Genomic DNA, 27002 nt, shown 5'->3' on the forward strand with positions numbered 1-27002 from the left:
ATACTTCTTTGAATAAAGGGTCTCAGTTAAGAAATGATTTTATATAAGTCAGGTAAATCTATCCCGGTGAAAGAATTTAATTTGTTTAAAATGGAGTACCGGGGTTTAAGGTTTAACATTTAAGAAACTAAATAAACAAATTGCCACAGACATTTCTCAAGATAATAAAATGACTCTTATAGTTAAATTATGTTTGAAGTTTTGGAATGAAAAGGCTATTTTCTTACAATTTTTTATTAATATAGATCTGCATTTCATTCTCCATAGAGTATAATCAAATTACTAAAGAAGTACCTGCTACTGCTCTGGTGCATGTATGGCATTTATTATTTACTACCATGAATGAATCCCATTTCAAAGAGCTGTCAAGTCTTAACCATTCACAAACCTTGACTGATTGGGAGCTCATGTCTTCACCCTTCAATTACAAAATCAAAAAGCTGCTACACCAAGACAAGGACATTTGTAGTGGATTGGAATTAAGAAAAAGCAAGCTGGTCAACGTGAGAAAGCAAACAAGGGAGAGTAGTTCTGACAATAATTGCCCTGTCATGGTTGAGCAAATTTGCTGACTTTCATTCAAGTAACATTCTGAGGAGTAAAAGCTCAAAGATTGTATATCTTGGCTAAACCTGACCTATAGAGAAATATACTTTTAACCACTTTACAAAATGAGGGCAGATTATTAAAGGAATTGGCTACAAGCATGTCAACATTTAGCACTGTGGAAGAAGAGATATTTTTAACAAAACATCCAACTTTTTTGAATATAGGATGCCACCAGAAAATTTTTGAAAAGCAAGAAGAAACATATTGTTACATGTTATAAAAGGATTGGACTCATACAGTGATTGTTGAGAGAATGGAGTGCTGGCTGACATAAATAATTGTACTTGGTATGCTTCAATGACAAACCTAGTCTAAATATTAAATAAATCCTTAAACTTGACATAATGATGCATTTTATGAGAGAATCTTCATAATTTTGAAGAGAGATAATTGTACAACATCATTTTATTTTATTAAAAAAAAATTTTTTGGGGGCACAGCCACCACATTTCAGTAACCTCCTAGACTCAATTCAAGCTTCTGATGTGCAAAAACTGGTAACTTGTGGTGCCATTACTGCACCTTCCAATACATCTTCAGTTTGTTTTACATTACAAACTGACTTCAGTTGTAACATGTACTGGTGTTAGATTGTCATTTGTTAAAAAAGAAGAATTAGTTGAAAAGTTTGTCATATATTTCTTAAAATTCTGATGAGTTAGCATATGTAAAGTAGATAAGAAATATTGGACCATTTTGCTTCTCCACTTGGTGCAAAATGAGCTGGGAGCACAGGGGGTATGATACTGTTGAGACCAAAGAGCCTGTTCAGCTTTTGTTTCATGGAGGAACTAGAAGTGCATCTATCTATTGACATGGCAAGTTGGGCATGCTAGGCCAAGCCAGCTCATGAAGGTACAAAATTAGACAGACATTTATGGTTAAGTTATCCTGGGAGGATACAAAAGGGGTTGGCTGCATCAATTATTTCGCAAATTATACAGTAAGTAAGCACTTCTCCATTTTCATAACTAGGATTGTTGCCTTTTAGGGCTTATATACATTGTATTATAAATACACTTATCCTACTCTGTTAACTTGGGTGGATAAAAATGCCTCAAGAACAAAACTTTATTATAAGTTAAATATTCTTCATTTCTGAAGGTAAACAGTTATACAATGGTCCCATCCCATGGTTTTCCGCACACCGCCTAGTGATCACAGTGTAAGAAAATTGTATAAAAATGGAGTCAGTGACAATTCTCCTAAAGAATTCAAGCAAAAGAATTTAGTCTTTCTTGAAATAAGCAAGTGGTTTCATCTCATGGTCTTTCAGGTGTCCTTAGAAGTCCCTGTTTTTAAAAGGGGAATGAGACACCATCTAGAGAAGACAGAAAAACAGCTTCTCCACAATACTATTAATAAAATCCATGCTACATTCTCCATGTATCTGTCAGACCAACTCTCCTTCTGTGCATACTGGGTGCCCCTAATCTACCACAAATATAACAAATTCATTGGTGCCCAGTTATATGTTCAATTGGTTGTGTTGAGAACATTTTCAGAGTTTTTATTTATTATCATTATTAGCCATCCATCCGTTTACTGACATTTGCTTAATTTAATTTAAAGGTTTGCAGAGTGCCAGTGCCTACTACATCATGAACCAATGGTAACAATTATTATTAACATTTTTCTGATTATTATTTTATGGTTTATTTATTTTTGTAAAAATTCTGTTCCTTAGGACCCCATCCATTTTTTAACTCTAAATCAAAAATGTAATCTAAATGTTTCTGGATCACTAAGGCTTGTAGGCAAGTTGCCATACATTGGAGAATACAATTTGAAAAAAAGTTGCAGAATTATTGACTCTCCCTTTCAGACAAGTGGTGTTGTGATACATTTCCCACAATGCTCCCCTTTTTGTCTTTCCAATAGTATAATTGGAAAGGGTATTAGAATTGATTTTGGTTCTTGTTTAGACCAGCCTTCAACACAGCACAGTCACAAAAACAGGGAATTCAAACTGACAGATAATTAAATTGGAAAGGAAATAATGTGACCTGAACTAAGACATGTGCAGGATACATCAAATCACATCTTTCTCTTAATGTAGACACTGCACATTGGCATTTCTATTGAAAGTTGCACCTCCCTTCTGAATCCCGCGTCAAAGAAAAACAACTAAGCCAAGATCGACTTTATATCAGCTTTACTCAAGCTTTATTTTTGGTCAGACATTACATGCCTGTTTATGTTTAAGACAAGCTACTCAAATGTTCTGGTTTCATTTTCCACCTGAGGTTCTCTACAATCGTAGTAAAGTTAAACTGGATCATCTCCAATCAGCAAATAAAGTTTCTTTGGCTCATTCCCTTTGTTTTGACACAATTATTACAAAAACAGAATAAAGAAAAAAGAATAGCTAAAACTGAACTAAATTGTATGGTGCAATGGAAATGTCTGTGATCCCAAGACTAAAGCATCGTTTTTTTGTCCACTAGGCTTGAATATAAGCCAAAAGCTATGTTTGAAAGCGTCTGGCAATTCTGTTCAGAAACATGTCTAAGCAACAGACTTCCTAATTTAACAACCATCTGAGTTAAGTGCTTCCGTTGTCTGCTGGCCACTGTAAATATTGCTGAAAAACAGTTGCATCTAATCCAGACATTTCCATGAATTTTTTTTTTCATATTTAATTTTACAAAGATCCACATTGGTGACTTCTGCTTCTTCTTCTTCTTTCGGCTGCTCCTGTGAGGGGTTGCCACAGCGGCTCATCTTTTCCATATCTTATCATTGTACTGAGAGCACATAACGATAATCTTGACTTCACTTAACTTGACTAAAATGCTCAATGTATCTCTTTATTCTCTTTATAACTCTCTCCATTGTCCAGTCATCCACATTGGTGACTATGAGTTAAAATAATGTGATAAGAAAATGTTTTAAATTGAATTGGAGAGTGGAACTTTATGGAAAAGTATACAACTAGTATAAAGTGATTAAATCACTGCTTATTTATATTTTTTGTTCCTCCTCTGTAATTACAAAGTGTAATTTATAAAGTTTTTAAAAGCTTTGTTAAATTTATTGCAGAGTTCAACATTCAGAGAGACAACATGTAAATCTAAAGTATCCCATCAGAAGTCTCAAACTAGAAGACTAAAACTAGAGATCGTCAAGGAGGCTGAGAATGAATATTTTCTTTTCTTTTATTTTCATTTGCTTTATTAATTTCACTCTTTTTCCAAGTGTTTATTCAGTTCTGTTCAACAAGAACAAGTAAGTTTCAAGATGTCAGTTTGTTTCAGAATTTACTTTCACATGATTCTGTTTCCAGTAGGATCAACATGACAGCCAAAGCCATCCAAGGTGCAGTTTTAATCAGTTACAAAGTAAACCATGCTCATTCTGATGAGCGGGGCATCTCCATTTCTACTCCCCACTTGAGCTACTAAATGAAGGGTTTCACTGGGATATAGCCTAGGGTGACAACTGAGGTGGCACCAGCTCTTTTTAAATCATTGACAAATGACTCAGATCTCTTCTGTCATTTTCCTCCACATCTTCAGACTATTTACTGAGGTTTCTGATTTTCTCAGGTTTCTTGGGATCAGTTCCTATAGTTACACCATATTGCAATAAAGCAACACTGGGTTGGCCAACCAATCGATTAAAAAAGAAATTTTTTTGACTAATGGGGATTAGCATGGCTCCAACTCAACAGACTAACATGCAGATGTGGGATGAAGAAGGGCAAAACCTTCTCTGGGCTGCCCTGTTCGGTGCTGTGGAATATTTCAAGGAAATAACCTAAACCTGGGACTTGGGGTCTTTTGCAGGCCCCTCCCTTAATGTGTAGCTGGCTCCTAGTCCCTTCCATCTGTATCTATTTCTGAGCAACACCATCTGCACTGTAGTCTCGTGATTAGAGGGGGAAGAGAAATAAAAGAGGGAGCCACACTATTGCTTTTAGGGATTGTCATTTGCTTGAGCTAAAGTGCCTTCCTTTAAATTGATTTTGATCCTTTAGCCTGCCTCTTGAACTTGCTTTATGTCTACTGATTTTGTTACTTTTTCAGTGCTTCATCTGATTGTGCCTTTTTAATATGCTGCTTGTTTTTTGACATTGATGGAGGTATTGCAGACTTAAACACAGTATTTCTTTTATTCTCACCTGTTCATTATGCCTGCCATACAGAATGCTTATCTGGGTCTCCCATGACACCAGATGGGCTGCCTGCCAAGTGTGATGGGGCAATACTCTACTCTCCTGGCTCAGCTTCCCTGACATGGAGGTTGATCTCAGGGGTGCAGCTGACTTACAAAAGCAAACAATGGTTTGTCTCATTTTGGAGCGAAAGTTGCTCTATCCAGGAGTACTTCAGGATTTCTGAGCTCTTCCTTCTTTCACAGAGAGTAAAATATGAATCTTTCTTCTTTTTGATATTTTGTTCATTAGATAGTATTTTAACATAAAAGACTCCCAAGGGTTGTGACCTTGTCATAATGGTGGTGGAGGGTGGGAGTGAACGACAGGGTCCTTTAATTATTTCATTACCAGCCCTTGGCCATCAAGTCTGAAGTATCATTGAACCATGATACTGGAACTCTAGGTGTATTCTTTAGACACATCTACAAGTGGTGCTTATTGGCGAGTGTCTAGCAGTCCAATCGCCCATGTAAACTGGCTGGTACTGTGATGTTAGCGATGTTCATGCATGAGTAAGGCTTTGCTTTCTAATTTCCAAATAATTATGCATTTAACCACAAACATCTGACCTGAGAATAACATAAAGGAGGACAGAAATTCAACAAGAGAAACATTTTAAATTTTATTAAATAAATTATGTATGATCAAGGGATGAACAATGGTGGCACGCATTTAATTGAGCAGGGGCAAATTAGATTTGTGAACTAATGATGGACATAGAGATAAAAATTTAGACAGTTCTGCTTTCTTAAGGGATGTTGGTATTGTCCTCTAATCAGTTTAAATTATACAATACAGAAGAATGGAAATGCAAAGGAAAGATAAATATGTTATTCGGCTTCCAAACAATAAAACATGAAATAAATGCATATCTTAAAACAGAAGCAACAGACAAACTATTTTAGACATGGTATGAAACATGAAGTATCGGTTCTATGTGCATTTTTTAGAAAATGCTAAAAATTCAATACCATTTTAATCAAAGAAGATATTGAATAGGGATAGTTTTATTCAATACATAATTTGAACAGATCATTGTTGGAAATTTTTATAATTTATATAATTTTTTAAACTTTCACTTAGGAATAATCAAATACAGTACAATGGTAACACGTATATTTTTGCAAAAAAACTTAATTGAACCAAGAAATACTGGTTTGAAAATACATGCATGTTGTAACATTCAGGTATTTGGGAACTTCTAGGTAACTGACATCTTGCTTTTCTTACTTTTACAGTTAACTTATCTCGGGTGGCAAGAGAAGTGAGCGGGTGTGACAGAGGTTCACTTTGTGCTGCTGCTCTGTATGAATCTCATGGTTATTCTTTAACCTGCTTGCCATCAGTAGCATCTACCAGATAAAAATAACAAGAAAATGTTTTAGGAAACGGATGGGCACCCCAGCCTGGAAAAGATTTGGTTTACTACCCAGACAGGAGGCCAAGTTAGAACAAATGTTGAACTGGCTGACAGGACAGAAAGAAGCCTCTGTGACCAGCCTGTATAAAATAATGGAGGGACCATCAAAAGCCAGAGTTAGTTTGGGGTCTATACCTGGTCAGGACACCTATAATTTGGAAGGACAGGGGAAAGCAGTAATTACGGCCTATTGTCACTCCCCATATGCTAGATGACAGCAACCCTGGATATCGGTACCCATTTGGAAACCTGCAGGGAATGCTGGGAATTGCAGTCTGGTAATACAGCACTGCTGGGGTTGGGAAGTACCAGCAGAGGGTGCTGCAGGGAGTTACACACCCTATTATTTGGGGCTTCCATATGACCCGGAAGTGCTTCCAATGCATGTAGCCCTGACACTGGAAGTACTTCTGGGTCTTGCATAAAAAGAGCCGCACTGCCTTGTCTAGATGAGTCAGACCTGGGAGTGGAGTTAGGCAACAATCAACTGGATTAGAAGGAGTGTGGTGAAGAGAGAAGGAGAGAGAAATAAGAGAAACATATTATTCAATCATTGTACAAGGTACTAGTGTAATAAAACCTCATTTGATTTGAACCTGGGACTGTGTTGGTGTTTTTGTGTTTTTTAGTGTTCGCCAGCCTTCACAATATACAAAATATACAAGTTGAAATTACCTGTCAAGTTAAATTTGAAACAGCAAAGCTGCAAAGACGTTTTCTAAGTTTTAAGACTGATGGTTTTTAAAATTAATTTTCAATGGAAGTTTTTGAAACATCAAAAATTTTACAATGCTCTTTATTTGAGACATCTCACTAGTAACTGAACTTTACTTATTAATTTTTTTGGAGAATAAGTATGCCAAATTTCAATAAAATCAGTCCTAGGGCAGCTAAGCTGTTTTATGTGGCGAGACAGATATGACAACAACAATAGATGCCTTTTGCTTTATATGAGAACAAGTGCAAAAAGTATGTATTTAGAAAATGTAAACTTATTCTCTATAACTTTCACATTGCATTCAGAGACTTAGTTAACTAATTTGAAAGTTACAGCATTTTACATTGTTTAATTCCTTCAGAGTCAGTTAACACATTTTTGTTTATTAAATGTTTAATTATTTAAAATAACAGCATTAATAGAATAAAATTACCTGCATTAGTAGACTACATTAAATACATGCTTTTAAACAGTGCTTAACAATATAATGTATTTAGATACAAAGCCCAAAAGAACTTGGTGGCTCACTAGCTTTCACAGACAGCAGATTTCAACTCTGGTGATGTAAATATAGCATTGGTTGATGTGCTACAGTTTGGTGTTGGTTGTGGAAGGTCTATAACTAATTATAGTTAAAATTTCTTAATCTCAAGATATCAGTATTGGCTGCTGTAGACCATGATGGAGAGCAGGTCTGGAGCTTGGACAATAAATTATAGTGTCAGAGGAATACTAAGTCATTTCAATCTGCAGATAATGAGGCCTTGAAGTTGTTTTAGTGAAACATAAATACTGAGTACATATTTGTTCACTCTGTGAATACTGAGGAATGCTTACATAATTCCTCTCCACTTACATTCATTTCCAAATAAGTATTTTTTTTTTAATGGTTATTTTACTCCAAGGCAGAAGGAGAAATGAACTGGTGTACAAGTGACTTTGAGTCTTTCTCACCATTGGACTAATTTCCTTTGATGACCTGTTTTCGCATCGGGGTGGCTGTTGGAGGTGTAAAAAAGGAAAATCTACAAAATATACACATTAAAGTGATCACTCTCAAGGTAAATTCAAAACAGTATATTAATCATTAATAATAATAATAAAAATAATAATAATGATACATTTTATTTATATAGCGCTTTTCCCATTCTCAAAGCACTTACAGAATATAAGAAAGAATGGCAGGGTATACAGTATATAGCATTGTACAAACCAAAAAAATAAATAAAGAAGATTAAGACAGTAAATTCAGAGAAAGCCTAACAGACAACATAATTGATGGTCTAGCGCACACACATACCAGTTGAATGAATCAATCACACATAATGCTTTTCTGCTTTAAGTTAGACAAATTTGCAAATTCACCAGTACTTTTTCAATGGGAGATTTTGAAAATTCAAACTTTTGTACAACACACTCTTTATGAAATAGTTCTCAGAAAGTTGAACTTTTTTTGACAAGTATCCATGAAGAGTGGCATAGTGTGCTAAATTTCAAAACTATCAGTCCACTGAAAGCTGAGTTGTTCCATGCAGATGGACAGACAGACATGGCAATTGCAGTATGTGCTTTTTGCATGATATTCAAGTGCACCTAAAAATTATATAGGAGAGATCTGAACTTCAATGCTGTAGCTTGCAGTTGGAAATTCTACACAATCCAAAACAATACAATACCATTTATTTTTGTATAGTCGAAAATCACACAAGGAGTGTCACAATGGGCTTTAATAGGCCCTGCCTTTTGACAGCCCCCCTGCCTTGACTCCCTATGCAGACAAGGACAAACTACCAAAAGAACCTTATAGGGAAAAAAATAGAAGAAACCTTGGGAAAGGCAGTTCAAAGAGAGAGCCCTTTCCAGTTAGGTTGGTTGTGCAGTGGGTGTCAAAAAGAGGGTAAATACAATACAATACAAAAAACAGAACACAAGTAACCCTCAATACAATATAATAGCGCCATAGGAATATTACAAGTACAGAGCAGAACTCAACAGTAGATAATATTACATGCTACGATTTGGTTTTGTTTAGAGTCCTGGAGACCTCGGCCATCAAGCTGCTTCCCCCTACTGGCCATTCCATAGCTGACTCAGCACTGGGTCAGCCAATCTGATGAAAGGACCCCTCTACCCAATGATTCCTGAGATCCTCCATCAGAGTTGACTTTACCTTTGGCAGGCAGAACAACCTGGCAGGTGGGCACTGGCACCAAGTGCCACATTTGAGTACCAAAAAGAGAAACAGAATAGGTGAAGGTTAGTAACAAATTATAACTTTCATGTTACTTATGTTTTAGTGCTTAATGACTACCAACAGAGATGCAGTCTGTACAGTTAATCAGCAGCTCTAGTCAGGATATGCAAAATTGAAGTAGTGAGTCTTCAGCCAGGATTTAAAAGCTGATACCGAAGGGGCACCTCATAGTAGTAGGCAGGCCGTTCCACAGTTTAGGGGCCCTGTAACTAAAAGCTCTACCTCCTTCTGCTATTTTATTAATCCTTGGAATCAAAGGAGACCGGCATCTTGAGATCTTAATACAGTATATGTTCTGGTTTGTAAGTCATGATATGTTCAGACAAGTAAGCCGAACCTTGGCCATTTAAGGCTTTATATGTTGTGATAATTAAGTTGACACAACAACTCAAAAAGTGTTGGGGAATTGCCCCATATATTGCTTGATTGCAGTAAATTGGTTGAAGTAAATGAAAACTCAAATGTTCTTCGACAGTCAATTTTGGTAAAATGGTGGCTTTTATAGAAGAGACAAAATGGCTGCAGGAAATGATCAAAATGGGAAATGACATCATCCAAGGGGAACCGGAAGTGACGACATCAACGATGGACCGGACGTGACGTCATCGTCAGGAGCCGGAAGTGACACCATCAACGAGGGGCCGGAAGTGATAACACCTGGGTCTGTAACTATATCATGCTCAATCAGTGTAGTGCGACCGGGTTGCTCACTTACGACTTCAGGAATGGACAGGATAGCATCCTCTAATTCCTGTTGTTGTCTCCAAGATAAATTAGATCCAAAATTAAGGGGATGATAGGCAACGAAAAGAGAGCGTGGCTGACCAGAGTTAGGCTCCTCCTCCCTTTCTTTCCACGGTTTCAGCAGATTTATATGCTAAAGGCGCTCGCTCGGTCGACGATTAGGTTGTCTGACCAAATAGTCAACGAGCCCTTTTTGTTCTATGATTTCATAAGGTCCCTGCCAGTGTGCTAATAACTTTGAATGTGAAGTCGGAATGAGCACTATCACACAATCTCCTGGGTGGAATTCCCGGAGGGTGGTGTTACGATTATAATACCGCGACTGTGCTGCTTGAGCCCTTTCCATATGTTCTTTTAAAACAGGTCTAATTTTATTTAAATGATTGTGTAACTGCGCAATATATTCTAAGATATTAGAGGATAGGAGAACCTCCTCCTCCCAACCTTCTTTTAGCATATCCAATACCGGTTGATTGAGTCAATCACACATAATGTTTTTCTGCTTTAAGTTTGACAAATTTGCAAATTCACCAGTACTTTTTCAATGGGAGGTTTTGAAAATTCAAACTTTTGTACAACACACTCTTTATCAGATAGTTCAAAGAAAGTTGAACTTTTTTTGACAAGTATCCAAGAAGAGTGGCATAGTGTGCTAAATTTCAAAACTATCAGTCCACTGAAAGCTGAGTTGTTCCATGCAGATGGACAGACAGACATTTCTTTCCACGGTTTCAGCAGATTTATATGCTAAAGACGCTCGCTTGGTCGACGATTAGGTTGTCTGACCAAATAGTCAACGAGCCCTTTTTGTTCTATGATTTCATAAAGTCCCTGCCAGTGTGCTAATAACTTTGAATGTGAAGTCGGAATGAGCACTATCACACAATCTCCTGGGTGGAATTCCCGGAGGGTGGTGTTACGATTATAATACCACGACTGCGCTGCTTGAGCCCTTTCCATATGTTCTTTTAAAACAGGTCTAATTTTATTTAAATGATTGTGTAATTGCGCAATATATTCTAAGATATTAGAGGATGGGAGAATCTCCTCCTCCCAACCTTCTTTTAGCATATCCAATAACCCGCGTGATTGTCTTCCATAAAGGAGTTCAAAAGGAGAAAAGCCTGTGGAGGTTTGTGGTACTTCCTGATAAGGAAAGAGTATGAGTGGAAATAACTGATCCCAGTTTCTCCCATCCTCGCTAACTACTTTGCGTAACATCTGTTTAAGTGTCTGGTTAAAACATTCAACCAGTCCATCAGTTTGTGGGTGATAAACTGACGTTTTCAGACGTTTAATATTCAGTAACTTAGCAACCTCCCTGAACGTCTCCGAAGTGAAGGGAGTTCCTTGGTCTGTTAAAACCTTTTTGGGAATCCCAACACGTGCGAATATCCCTATAGTTCCCGTGCGATATTTTTAGAAGTTGCTGAGCGCAATGGGACAGCTTCAGGAAATTGCGTGACATAATCCACTAACACTAAAATATATTTATGACCTCGTAGCGAAGGTTCAATGGGTCCTACGAGATCAATACCAACTCTTTCAAAGGGAATATCTATGAGGGGAAGAGAAATAAGAGGAGCACAATCCCTTCTAGGAATCTGACACTCCGGACATGAAGTACAGAAACGTCGGACCTCCTTGTTTATTCCCGGCCAATAGAATCTGAACTTGATCTGTTCTAATGTTTTATCGGTCCCCAAATGGAGCCAGTGGAGTTTCAGTCACCTCAGGTCCTTCAGAAGGTGGGTTGCATCCCGTAGTGCCTAAATTGCCTTCCTCTCCGTTATCATTACTATCTAAATTAGGGTTCTGAGAGCTATTACACAACGTGGAAGCAGTCGGAATAGTTTCTTTACGATCCATGACCAAGCCCTGTTTTATTAATGGGAGAGTACTGTCTGTACCGCATTTAATATTTGACCAGTCGCGACCGAGTATCACTGCATATGATGGATTAGTCATTACAGCCTATCATGGATCGCATGACATTGTCAACTGAGATGACACAAGAGACGGCCTGATAATATCTAATGTCTCTGTGTATACATCTGAGATTAATCTTATGCATTAGCCACTGTCGCAGTAAGACATAACGGCGAGCAACAATAGAGATGTTACTCCCGGAATCATACATAGCGGTAACTTTATTTCCATTAAGAATTACTGCTCCCGTATACGGCAGAGACAAGGGATTGATCACAGCACAGTACCTCTCTACTCTTCCCAAAGAACAGTCCATCGGTTCCGGAGTCGGGCAGGCAGTAAACAGGTGTCTTATCCCCCCCACACTTGAAACAGTGTGGAGGATAGATTGCTTTCTCTTTTTTCCAGATAGAGATGTCAGGAATAGATCGGGCAGGCTCATTAGAAGGTACACAAACTTGTCGGGGTGGGCGAGAGTACCGTTCCGACCCTTCGGACTTACAGACTGCCCAATGATGCTCCACTATTTTGATGAGATCATCCATAGTGGCGACCTCTTGTTTGCGGACTTGCTGGGCGACTTTTTCAGGGAGACCGTTAATGAAAGTTTCGATGGTTAATATCTCCGCCATCAGTTGGGGACTATTTATATCTGGCCTTAACCAACATCCCACTTTACCCCATACTTCGTACACTTGTGTACGGATTGATCTGGTTTGATCAAACTTCCACTCCCTCCACTCAGTCGCCTGCTGATCCGCTGATACGCCATAGCGTTTAAATGTTTCTCATTTTAAAATGTCATAATTGACAGCCTGCTCCTCTGTTAGGTCGTAATAAGCCCTTTGCGCTTCCCCCTTCAAGTAGGGCGCCAGAATGTAGGCCCACTTCAATTGCGGCCAGGCATTGTGTTTAGCGTCCCGCTCGAACACCAGGAAGTAAGTTTCGACATCATCTTCTTCGGTAAGATATGTTAATAAAGAAGGTACTGACCGTGACGTCTCCACCCTTACTGCTGCCGCTGCACGTGCCTCCAATTCTGCTAGACGGGTCCTTGTGTCCCCTAGTTGAATTTTTACTTGCTGAAGTTCAGCAGCTAGAGTGTTCAAAACAGCGTTCAAGTCTTGTCCCTCGCTCATTCTTGGACAATAAAAATCCTGTGATAATTAAGTTGACACAACAACTCAAAAAGTGTTGAGGAATATATTGCTTTTTTGCAATAAATTGGTCAAAGTAAATGAAAACTCAAATGTTCGACAGTCAATATTGGTGAAATGGTGGCTTTTATAGAAGAGGCAAAATGCCTGTAGGAAATGATTAAAATGGTAAATTACATCATCCAAGGGGAACCGGAAGTTACGTCATCAACGATGGACCGTAAGCGATTTAATCTTCAGGAGTCGGAAGTGACTTCATCAAAGAGTGACCGGACATGACGTCATTCGCATGGGCCGAAGTTACGTCATCACAGAGGGACCGGACATAACATCATCGTCAGGAGCCGGAAGTGACATCACAGAGGGACCGGAAGTGAGGTCATCTCCAGGAGCCAGAAATGATATGGTAGATTATGTAGTGGATGTCTCAGTCTTGGAATTTATTGTTTATTATGTGAATGGTTGTTTTATTTGTCTTCTTTGGTTCTGTAAGGTCAGAGAGAGAGGCATTAGTACCCTGAAACAAACCCTCATCCGTTGTTATATCGCACACCTTAGGACTTGTTGACTGCTTCCGAAGCGCACGTGTGTGACAATGTCAAAAGGGGGATTTTGAAATCTGCCCTAAACTTAACCAGGAACAAGCGTAATGAATTAAGAACTGGAATTATGTGTGTGTATTTTCTTGTTCTTGTAATAGTTCTTGAAGCAGCATGTTGGATTAACTGGAAGCTGTATAAAGAACAATTTGAACATCCAGTGAACATTGCATTGCAGTACTCTATCCTACTAGAAATACATGCATGAATTAATTTCTTAGAATCCCGCTTATTTAGAAATTGGCTTAATTTCCCAAAATTTTTTAGATGGAAGAGGCTCGCACTGAGATTTTCTATCTAAAAAATCCTATCCTTTGTGGTAGTACATTACCACAATGTACTGAGGACCTAGACTATTTCTATGGCTATTTCTGAGGACCTGCTCAGAGGACACGTGAAATGAACGCTGGGAACGCGTGGCAGCCGTGATGCGGGCACAAACGCTTTATGAGCGTGAAGTATAAACTGTCCCTAAGTCAAATGTCCATCCATCCATCCATCCATCCTCTTCCGCTTATCCGAGGTCGGGTCGCGGGGGTAGCAGCTTAAGCAGAGAGGCCCAGACTTCCTCTCCCCGCCACTTTTTCCAGCTCTTCCGGGAGAATCCCAAGGCGTTCCCAGGCCAGCCGGGAAACATAGTCCCTCCAGCGTGTCCTGGGTCTTCCCTGGGGCCTCCTCCCGTTGGACGTGCCCGAACACCTCACCAGGAGGCCCAGGAGGCATCCTGATCAGATGCCCGAGCCACCTCATCTGACTCCTCTCGATGCGTAGGAGCAGCGGCTCTACTTTGAGCCCCTCCCGGATGACTGAGCTTCTCACCCTATCTTTAAGGGAAAGCCCAGACACCCTGCGGAGGAAACTCATTTCAGCCGCTTGTATTCGCAATCTCGTTCTTTCGGTCACTACCCATAGCTCATGACCATAGGTGAGGGTAGGAGCGTAGATCGACTGGTAAATTGAGAGCTTTGCCTTACGGCTCAGCTCCTTTTTCACCACGACAGACCGATGCAGAGCCCGCATCACTGCGGATGCCGCACCGATCCGCCTGTCGATCTCACGCTCCATTCTTCCCTCACTCGTGAACAAGACCCCGAGATACTTGAACTCCTCCACTTGGGGCAGGATCTCTCCCCCAACCCTGAGAGGGCACTCCACCCTTTTCCGCTGAGGACCATGCTCGGATTTGGAGGTGCTGATTCTCATCCCAGCCGCTTCACACTCAGCTGCGAACCGATCCAGAGAGAGCTGAAGATCACGGCCTGATGAAGCAAACAGGACAACATCATCTGCAAAAGCAGTGACCCAATCCTGAGTCCACCAAACCGACCCCTTCAACACCCTGGCTGCGCCTAGAAATTCTGTCCATAAAAGTTATGAACAGAATCGGTGACAAAGGGCAGCCCTGGCGGAGTCCAACTCTCACTGGAAACGGGCTCGACTTACTGCCGCAATGCGGACCAAGCTCTGACACCGTTGTACAGAGACCAACAGCTCTTATCAGGGGTCCGTACCCCATACTCCCGAGCACCCCCACAGGATTCCCGAGGGACACGGTGAATGCCTTTTCCAAGTCCACAAAACACATGTAGACCGGTTGGGCAAACTCCCATGCACCCTCCAGGACTCTGCTAAGGGTGAAGAGCTGGTCCACTGTTCCGCGACCAGGACTAAAACCACACTGTTCCTCCTGAATCCGAGGTTCACTATCCGACGGACCCTCCTCTCCAGAACCCCGAATAGACTTTTCCAGGGAGACTGAGGAGTGTGATCCCTCTATAGTTGGAACACACCCTCCAGTCCCCCTTTTAAAGAGGGGGACCACCACCCCGGTCTGCCAATCCAGAGGTACTGTCCCCGATGTCCATGCGATGTTGCAGAGACGTGTCAACCAAGACAGTCCTACAACATCCAGAGCCTTAAGGAACTCCGGGCGTATCTCATCCACCCCCGGGGCCCTGCCACCAAAGAGTTTTTTGACCACCTCAGTGACTTCAGTCCCAGAGATGGGAGAGCCCACCTCTAGGACTCCTTCTTCAGCTTGACGGCATCCCACCGCCGGTGTCCACCAACGGGTTCGGGGATTGCCGCCACGACAGGCACCGACCACCTTGCGGCCACAGCTCCGGTCAGCCGCCTCAACAATAGAGGCACGGAACATGGCCCATTCGGACTCAATGTCACTCACCTCCCTTGGGACGTGGTTGAAGTTCTGCCGGAGGTGGGAGTTGAAGCTACTTCTGACAGGGGACTCTGCTAGCCGTTCCCAACACACCCTCACAACACGTTTGGGCCTACCAGGTCTGACCGGCATCTTCCCCCACCATCGAAGCCAACTCACCACCAGGTGGTGATCAGTTGACAGCTCCGCCCCTCTCTTCACCTGAGTGTCCAAGACATATGGCCGCAAGTCCGACGACACGACCACAAAGTCAATCATCGACCTAAGGCCTAGGGTGTCCTGGTGACAAGTGCACATATGAACACCCTTATGCTTAAACATGGTGTTCGTTATGGACAATCCATGACGAGCACAGAAGTCCAATAACAAAACACCGCTCGGGTTCAGATCGGGGGGGCCATTCCTCCCAATAACGCCCTTCCAGGTCTCACTGTCATTGCCCACGTGAGCATTGAATTCTCCCAGCAAAACGAGGGAATCCCCAGAAGGTATGCCCTCTAGCAACCCCTCCAGAGACTCCAAAAAGGGTAGATACTCCAAACTGCTGTTCGACGACGCGCACAAACAACAGTCAGGACCCTTCCCCACCCGGCGGAGGGAGGCCACCCTCTCGTCCACTGGGGTAAACCCCAATGCACAGGCTCCGAGTCGGGGGGCAATAAGTATGCCCACACCTGCTTGGCGCCTCACCGGGGGCAACTCCAGAGTGGTAGAGAGTCCAGCCCCTCTCAAGAAGATTGGTTCCAGAGTCCAAGCTGTGCGTCGAGGTGAGTCCGACTATATCTAGCCGGAACCTCTCGACCTCGCGCACTAGCTCAGGCTCCTTCCCCTTCAGAGAGGTGACATTCCACGTCCCAAGAGCCAGTTTCTGTAGCCTTCGGCCACCACCCAACTCACACTGCACCCAACCTCCTTGGCCCCTCCCATAGGTGGTGAGCCCATGGGGATAAGTCAAATGTAACTGGACATAATCGAAACTGCTGCAGGTAATAAACTAAGATTGAGATGAATGAGTCATGGCGTACATAGCTGGTGTGGCGTAAACTATTTTTGCCCATGAGACGCTGTAGTTTTCATAAGCTGAGTGGTTATAAGAGGAATTGGTCGTAAGTCGATGACAACCTGTATTAGAAAGCTTTTGAACTTCATGTGCAAACAACCCTTCCCAGAATGAAATGGTGCTTTATCAAGCAATAGTTCTACGAGGAACCACACAAACTTGGAAATGACCAAATAGTGCTATTAAAGATTAATTATTTTTAACAGTGCAGTATGAGCTGACATTCCATTATTCAAATAGGTGGCTTCAGTGCCAGCTTTGGGAAGCCTATGAAAAGGGCAAAACAGTCAGATTAATAATAATAATAATAATAATAATACATTTTATTTATATAGCGCCTTTCAAATGCTCAAGGCACTTCACAGAGTTTAAGAAAGAACAGCAGGGTATACAGTATATAGCATTGTACTAAACCAGATAAATAAATAAATAAAGAATGAAAGAAAAGTAAGATAGTAAATTCAGAGGAACGAAAGCCTAACAGACAACATGATTGATGGTCTAACACACACACACAGGTTACATGAGCATCTTGACATAGAGGTAAACTGAAAGAAGAGTAGTAAAGTCAGGTAGAGCTAAAAGCTGAGCAGATGAGTTTTGAATTGTTTTTTAAAAGAATTCATGGAGTTAGCTGATCTAATTAATTTCAGTAGGTCATTCCAGGGTCTGATCAACATTAAAGTAGGGGAAAAGGGAGCAGTCCTTTCAATGATGGCAGGCTTCCTTACTGATCAATAAACTGTGCTTCAATAAATAAATAAATAAATAAATAGGTACAACACAATAACTAATGTTTTGTAGTTGCGGCCAGCTCCTTACAATCCACTCTCCACCATGTTCATTTCTCAGGGCCCCGGAGTCCTTTCATCACGACTGCAAGTCTCTGGTAACTTTCTCCACCTGCGCTGCTTCTTGTCTCCTTCTCCCCGGGGATCCTCCTCACACAGACTGCTCCCTGCTCTCATCTCCTGCTGGAAACACCAGACTGGCACGTAGTCGCGGCGCTCCTATTTAAAGCCGTGGAACAGACGGGATGCTTCTAGAGAGTTCACTGTCAATCAGGTAGTGAGCTCCAATCCGTCTGTAAAGGCTAGTCGCCAGCGTTAAACAGTGACGTAGCTGCGCTTTTGACGGCTCGCCTTTTCAGTATTGGGAAGTTACAGGAAGAGTACTAAAACTGCATCTACAGCATGGGACAGTAATGCCGGCGTTCTTTACGTCACTTATTAATATTTAAAATTCTTGTTTCTGTATTTTAATGTGCACGGTTATTTAAAAATATGTATCAATTACTGAGAAGTGATACAACTATAAAGGGCTGAGGCTGAAAGAGGTAAGATGTTGAAAAATACAAGAATGCGTATCATATTTTATTTCTTTATCGCCTACTATGCACTTTTATGATCCGACCAAACTTATTAGGGTTATATTTCCCAATGACATACGAACACCTTGAGCTAATACAGTCCATCGTCGATGATGTGACGTTTTGCAATAGATGAATGACAATTTTTGTTTTTTCTCTTTATTAATTGTAGTTGATGAGGACGAAATTAATAAAACATGGATTCCTGTTCCATTTCTTATCACACTACTAAGGAATTGTAAGTCACTTTGGATAAAAATTATACATAAATGAATAGATGACAATTTGCAGTGGGTGTTTGCATGCACTCTTCGTATTCATATTTCAAATTAGTGTTAAAAGATTATATGCACTGGTGTTATACTCTGATCTCACGCACGGTTTATAATGCATGAGCATTGACACGGCACAAAGACCGTTGCAGATAATAAAGTTTTATATTGTGAGATCATTTTCTGATTCCTGGCCCGTCTTAAGTGTTGTGTCATTAATACAAAATATGAACACATAAATCTTGGTTGACTCACCTCAAACTACCAGTAGAACGAAATTGGAAGGCGGCCTCCGCAGCATCGATCTTTTTTTTTTTTGGAAGTGCGCCCACGAGTGGCGACAGGCGAACGCTGGCGCCAGGCACGCTGGTGTGTTTGCTCTGCCAGGGACTGCCACTCCGTGGTTAGTTCGGGAAAAGGAAAGCAGCGACAGGCTGAAGAATGAGAGCAGCGGTTCGCATCCTCTGATTCCCAGCTGGAGGTGGTGCCGACTGTATTCCCTTGAACACTACAAACCTACCATCCTGCGATCAAATGTTTATTTGGCTCATTGAACAATCTGATCGGCTGCCTCTCGCGAAGAACCCGCTAGCTGGCAGGTAGGCAGTAACTGCCCATTTTTTTACTTTATTTATTATTTCTATTCAAATCACTGCGTTTTCTTTTACCAAGTGTGCTTTATAAATACGTATCGTTGGCTAGCACTAAGCAGTCTCACACGATACGTGCTTTGCTTCACTGGACGTACAGTGCCAAGTCACGTAAAGGTGGAAACACCTGTGTGGAGGAGTCGGGCGCAACTGGGCATCTTGGTGAGTCGCGCTTTTCACTTTTGGCACCCTGCGTGTTCCCATCGTGCAGAGTGAAACGGTGTCTGAAGAGGTGCGATCGGCCAGTGCGTGCGCTGCTAGGTGGGAAGTGCTCTCCAAATAAAAAATCTGCTTTTCGGGGAAAGGGGGCGGGTGTCTGGGTTAGCAGAGCTCTGCAATTTCCCACCTTCATGACGGTCTACCGATGAGCACGGAACAAGAAGACAGATGCTAGTCGGGTCACGCCGTGTCTTTCTTGCTAAAATAAATGTTGCGCTTTTAGTGAGAATCTGTTTTTTTGTTGTTTTTTTTTTTTACTATTTTGGGTAATGAATGTGTTGCATTTTGGCATGGCGTAGACGGCAATACGGAGGCATGCAAGCAGGTGTATGCTCAGTGTTTATTGTCACTGATTTATTAACTGGCTGCTAATACTGGAATATTATTGACGTAGCAGAGATAAGAATAGAACATCTCCAATAAGTTTGAAAATTACAGGGTGGGGGGTTCACTGAGCAGGAAATCGTGTGCCAGTCTAGACCAGACTAGACAGTGAAGTAAATGTTGTTTTTCTAATTTGCTTTAGAGTGAATCAAGGATATAAAAATTGGACAATTCAAACGCATTCTTATTTGGTACGGTGGTGCATTTGAGTGACGGATCGTAATCTAGTTAATTACGGCTTTCGAGTTGTTTGCTTCACGTGTGAATAATTCGGCGACCTTCACGGTTTCCTTTCTCGCAAGCGCAAACATTTTTTATCAGTGCGCGGCGTCCGATCGCTTTGCTGCCAAAGTTGAGACTGTAATCAAATTATTATTGGAGGCAAAGGTGCGCGTGCCCATAGATGTGTGGGTCATTGGAGTGTTAGTTTATAAATTGGAAACGGAAAGACTCACCAATAGATTTGACAGGGAGCAGCAGGTCAGGTGGGCAGTGGTTAGCTTTTGATTAAGTCAGGGCATTGCTGTTTAAAGAGACTGACTAATTCATTAGTGTGCCATTGATGAAAAATACAATGTGGTGAAGTACCTGCCAGAGACTGGAATCCCATCCGGGACTGCTTCCTGCAAACTCCAGTGGCTCGATATTGGATCAAGCAAATTTGACAATTAATGGGACACATTGGAAGGAAATAGTGAACTAGAACTTTCTAGCATTCTGAATTGATTTGTCTAGAACGTCAACAAATGTAATCATTTTAACTGTTTGTTTTAAGGTGGTTAAACCTGCTGCATCAGCCCCTTGAGTCCTGAGTGTAAATCCTAACCTGGACAGCCCTCCCTGTCTGGCGTTTGCATGTTCTTCCCCTCTCTGCATTTTCCCAGGATGTATTCTAGTTTTCTTCTCATACCATAAACACATACACTCTTAAAAATGCAGGTGCCAAAGCGGTTCTTCAAAGCAATACAATAGGTGAATCTTTTTTGGTTGCCTAAAGAACCATCCACATCCAGACAGAGCATGTATTTATTTAGAACTGTAACACAGTTGCAAAGTCAGACATTGCAAAGTGGACAGGCCTGAAAACAATTGGGTGGGCAATCAATAAGCCACCAGTCAAAGGCAATCGAAGTAAGACTCCAAAGAGAAAGGACTATCCCTTCTGAAGTTTAGAGCTGCACAGTTTAATGACGATTGAATAGAATTCTGGGTTACTTGAAGCTTATGTTATGGAACGGCTTTTCTTCTTAATGAGGGGTCCTGGCTTCTGAATGTACCCTTCACTGTAGCTTCACCCATACTATACCAGGCATCATAAACAACCAGAAAACAGATGAGCTTTGTAAAATATCAATGGGTTCCTGATTTTAAAATGACTTTTGCTAAATACAATCACACATTTTGAGCTTCACATTTCTTGATCTCTTAGTAATCTGCAAGAAAGCCTACTATCAACTTAAGATTTCTGTTTTGTCTATGTTAGGAACCCTTTCAAAGCCAAAAGAAGCAACTTTATATTCAGACGACACGTCCCAGAATTAAATGGTTCTTTGTCAAGCAATAGTTTTGTAATTAACTAGGCATCCCAGTAAAGTGCCATTAAGGAACCAGCATTTATAAGAGTGTACAAGGACCTGCATTGGAATGTGAGTCTACACTAAAAAAGTATGACCTCCATTCAACTTACAGTAATTAAGGTAATGATTCACACTTAATATTTTCAATCTGAACCAATATAATTCTTTTTATCTTATTGAACCCACAATTTTTAAGTTGAGGCAAATCATTTAGAGTGATTGGGTGTAATTCACGTGTTTTATACTGAAGTAAGTCTATTTGTTAAGTTGCTACAATTTAAAATGGTTTATTGGTCATAACCTGTTTTTATACTATTAGAAATATTATGAACATAACACATTCCAATGCTGTACTTTTTACATTTATTTAAAAATCTTTTGCAAGTACACAAGCATTTTGCAGTGTAAATCTTAAATATACAACAAAAATGTTTAAACGTTTCTGCAGCTTTCTTGAAAATATGTTTTATTACAAGTTCTTATACTTAAAATTAACAGTTGAGAAACAGAGTTACTTACCAGAAATCCTCTGTTATAAAAGTCTGCTGCTGAATATGGCCAGACTTGTATAGCCATGTCCACTCCACTTCGGAAAGTGTTCTTGTTTTTTGGCATTCGGAAAGCCAGCACGCTGGAAAATTCAACCAGAAGAATATACAAACAGCCCCTCCCACAAAGCACAAGAACAACCTAAAATATTAGGTTAACTGAAATATTATTTTTATGTTTATTCCCTCCACCATAACTTATTTTGGTACAAACATTTTTTTTTACTTTGATTGAGAACTGAAACAAAATATTTCAAGCTACAACACTAAATGACTAATCTTAAGTTACGTAAAATTTTACGTTAAATAAACAACATCAATGTTATACTACCACCATGCCACCCACACACACTGATAAATCATAAATGTGCTGCACAGTTGTTTCCTGGTATATTTTTATGACTGGAACATAGACTATTTAAGAGAATAATTTATGGTCACACAGCAAGTCATTGGTGGGGTTTTCTAGCAGGCAACCTATTTATTACTATGTTATGTATTTATTTTTATTATATTATTAATATTGGGCAGCACATTGATACATTGGATTAGTTCTGCTGCCTCATGGATCCAGCATGATGAGCTCAAAATCTGTCCATTTTTGATAGACCACTGCTGAGTCCCCAAATGCTCACAGCACCACTTTAGAGGTGCCAGTCAATTCAATCTCCGCATCTTTGTGATGTGAGAAGAAAACTGGAGCATGCGGAAGAAAACACAAAAAGTCATGGGCAGAAGGTGTAAACTCAAAACAGACATGGATCAGTTTTTAACTTAGGGATGGATTCATGAGGCACCGATGTTATTAGGGTTCAAAATTATTTTTTTCTAAATGAAACTTTAAAGTAGAAATCATTTAAAAATGTATGCCAGAAAAGAAAAGCATGTCTCGTTTATGTAGTATTACTTTTTCAAACATTGGCAGTATAATTAAACAAAGATTTCCAAGGAAATTAAAAATTTGACTAAAACTAGCATTTGGCCGGAAGAGGGTCAATGAGTGGGCCAATGAAAGAAGTTCAGCCTTTAAATGAAATATGGAGATCTGAACAGGCAGCACCTACAGACAGAAAAAGATGTTGAACAAAAATACTAAGTGAACATGTCTTAACTGTTTTCTCATTTGGATTGTGGTTTTCTCCTCTAAATAAAATATGACTGCTCTTTACATTGTCAGCAAATGACTGTTTAAGACACGTGTTGATGAGTGCTTTTACTTTTTTATATATCCTGACTTTATCTTTGATCTGTCTGGCTGGTTGAATTGTGTACGTGCAAGCAATGTCCCCTTAATGGTAGCACTGCAAAGCTCTTAACAGAAATAACTCCAGTTACATCAATGTGAATGTTTATTCTTGATTTACACATTGTTTGGTCAGCGATGGTATTGATCTGACATCTTTTAACGCATGCTGGAGGCGACACTCTGCCAGTAATATTTACTTGGGTTTGCACATGAGTCTAAAAAAGGGAATGCCTCAGCCATGGAAGTTGTAGTGGGTTTATTGACAAATGGAAAAGGAACCCAAGATTATACAGATTCCAGCAGGAGACATTACCTAAGGCCTGGATTTATACATTTCCTCCCTTACTCCAGGCAACCTGAATTGGATAAAGTGGGTCAGAGGATGGATGGATAATTTAGACCTTCTTGTGAGCTGGGCTCAACTGGATAAAATCAAGTAGAAAAGAGATAGATGGACAGATACTTTGGCATAGAGGTTGTATTGTATAGGATATTTAGTGTTTTAAATCTTGTAGTGTATTAATGGAATAAGGAGCAAAGTGGTTACCATGCTCAAAATTACAGTTTAAATATAGATTAAGAAGACCCAGGATTATTTTTTCCAAGATATATACTACTGCAGAAGATTATTAAAAGTAAAATTAACATTTTTCTGTCTTGTAATGGAATGGCATCTCATGCAAGGTTGTTTCCTGCCTTGAAGCCAATGCTGCCAGGATAGGTTTTAGCCTCTGTGTATGTAAAAGAGTAATCAAATCACAGTATGACTACTTCTGTGAACCCTTGTTGGCACAGGGATGTTAATTGAAGGGCGGCATGGTGATGAATAATTTAGAGCAGCTACTGTACCACCTAGCCCCAGACTTCTGTGTTCAAGTTTCATTTTGTTCACTGCCTATTTGGAGTTGGCTCACTCTCCTCAAATCTGTCTTACCCAGGTGCTTTGATGAAATTTCTACATCCCAGAAACAGGTATATTAAGTTATTTGGAGTGTGTGCAAGAGCATTCCCTGTGATGGACTGGCACCATATCTGTACTTGGTTTCTGCTTTGATCCTGATGCTGCTGAGATAGACCGTGGGCACCATGGTCCTGAAATAGATTACATTTGTTTAATAATGCTCACAGCATCACTTTAGAGTGCAGGTAATCTAATCTACACATTTTTGGGATGAGGAAAAAACTAGGGCTCCCCGAAGAAAACTTAAAAAGCCACAGGAAGAAGTTGTAAACCCAACACAGATATGTAATAGAACCTGATTTGAACCTAGGATGATGGATCGATGAGGGTCCATAATGGATGGATTTACTTTAAGTAGCTTACTCAGGGAGCAACAGGTATTGAAATGGCAGCTTGGTTGTTTAAGTCTAAAATCTTGGAGAATCTGCCCTTAGGTAATTGTAAATTCACAGATGGGAAAAGTAATTATGATTCTTTGACATAACCCTTAAAAAACCATAAACCCATAGAGTGCAGTGTGACTGAAACAATTGGAGTATTGTGTGATCTAAGAATTAAGGTGAAGGTTAAAGATGAGGTTTTTAACATACATGAGCATTAAAGGGAGCGCAGGAGGATAATTTGGAGATGGCTGAAATGTGGATGTTAAGGTGGATGTGTGGAGTTACAAAAAAGTCAGAATAAGTAATGAGACAGTCAGAGGTACAACAAAACTGGGAGGGCTACCTAAGAAAGTATAGGAAAGTAGTTTGAAATGGTATGGGCATGTGATGAGGAGAGACGGTGAATATGTAGTCAAAAGAGTGATGGGAATGGAAGTATCGGGGAAGAGAAAGCAAAGGAGGAAAAAGAGGAGGTGGATGGATAAAGTAAAAGAAGGAATAGGGGTTTACTGATGAGGAGGTACAGGACTGGAGGTTTGGAGAAGGTTGTTCAAGAGCATCGACCACACATAGAAGTGGATAAAGGTGAAGAGGAATAAGAAATCTCTTGTAAAAAAAAAAGGAAAGACAAAAGAAATGTTGGGGATTTCACTAGGATACCCTGTTTATTGCCATGATGTAAACAATCAGAGGGACATAAAGTTGCTGTCAATGCAGTTCTGGTGTCAAGCCAGATCATGCAATCAAATCATGTTGATATCCCGTACTGTCTTGCTTTTCTCTTGCCCTGGGGTTGGGGGGGTGCCCTTTGGGTAGATTTGTAGGCAACCCAAAAGTGATGTCAGTTATTTTCCTCAACCAGGTTCTCTGCTATCCTCAGGAGATAACCAGAGACTATATTAGTAACAACCCTTAATCTTGTTCTTTCTTCTGATGTGCCTCAGATCTGTTCCTATAAATGACTGACCATGCTTTTATGGTTGACACAATCTATCAATTTACCAAAAACTCCAGAAGCAATTCATATGCAAATAGACACCAGGGGCCTCATACATAACACCGTACGTAAAATTCACACTAAAACATGGCGTAAGGACAAAAGTGAAAATGTTTGTACACACAAAAAAATCCAGATGCATAAAACTAAGTGTACTCCAACATCCACATTCTTCTGTTCCATAAATCCCAGTCAGCATGAAAAGTAATGCAGGTGCACACACCTGCTGCCACTCCCCAAACTCGTCCCAGAATTACGCTTCTTTCAATATGCAAATCAATATAAAGTGCCCTTAAGCTCAGCATTCTGTGAAAAGGCAATGGCAAAAGCATGGGGGAAATAGAAGAATTTCAGCGAATACCAAGTGGAGACAAGTAAAAACATACTATTTGCTGGTTTTAAACAACAAAAGGAAGTTGATCGAGTGACATAGCGTGTCGGAGAAACTCGAAAGTTCAAGTTCACAAAGTCTCACAGTGCCCGAAATAAAAAAGAAGTTGTCAGATAGCAAAGTTGCCATGAAAAGGCGAGTCGTAGCCCACCGTCTGAGTGTCATATGAAAGCTTATTAGGGTACAAAGAAACAAAAATAGGCACACAGTGGGAGAAAAGCACGAAATGTCAACGTTAATCTCGAAATTTCCACTTTAATCCCGTAGTTTATTTTGTCATTAAAGTAGAACATCATAAACTTCATCTTAAAATCTTTTAATTTACTAGTTTCTCAAATCCCATCGTAACTAAAGTAGCACGTTAAATGCTTTGTTTTGTATTTGATCTTCTATGTTCTCTATGTGTGTGAATCACTACGTGCTTCTTAAATAGGCTTTCTCTTCCTCCGACAGGACACGGAATCCATTACATTCGTGATATTACAGTTCTCTGAATAATTAAAATACTGAGATGTATACTTGATATCATTTTCATGATGATAGGAGTTAAAGCATGTATTAAATATGGGAACACGGTGGCGCAGTGATTGTTCATGCTTCACGCAAGATGCTTGCTGTGCTGTGTGCGACCTTCGATGAAATTATTTATTACAGCAGTACTCTCTCTTTCAAACATACTAACCTCCAATTCCTGCCCTTACTTTTCTTTCTCCAAATACCGAATTGCCACACGACCAGCTCTGTAATAGACGATTCTTCAAAACTTTTAAGGAAGATTGAAATATCTTCGTAGTACATGTTTAATTATTGTATCCTTCCAGTGTCGCACCAGCCCCAGCAAGAATACAGCGCGAGGCAGGAACAATCTGTGAATGGAGCGGCAGCTCCTTGCTAGCTCTGCGACACCGTGTCCTCAAATGTTTATTTATTAACAATATAGATTATTTAAATGAAGTTAAAATTTTATCTGTATAATATAATAAACATATTTTTCTGCATTTTATCTTAAAAATGATATAGTCATCATATGTAAATATGCGCTTTATAAAGTGGCTTAGGTTGTGCAATATTATAACTGTATCGCAAGTTTACAGTGAGGTGATTGTATTAATAAGTACAAACAGTTCTGCAAGGACCACTTTATTGATAGTGTTTATAGTACTTGGGATGAAACTGT

This window comes from Polypterus senegalus, chromosome 8 (genome assembly GCF_016835505.1).
Source record: "Polypterus senegalus isolate Bchr_013 chromosome 8, ASM1683550v1, whole genome shotgun sequence".
Taxonomy (NCBI): Eukaryota; Metazoa; Chordata; class Cladistia; order Polypteriformes; family Polypteridae; genus Polypterus; species Polypterus senegalus.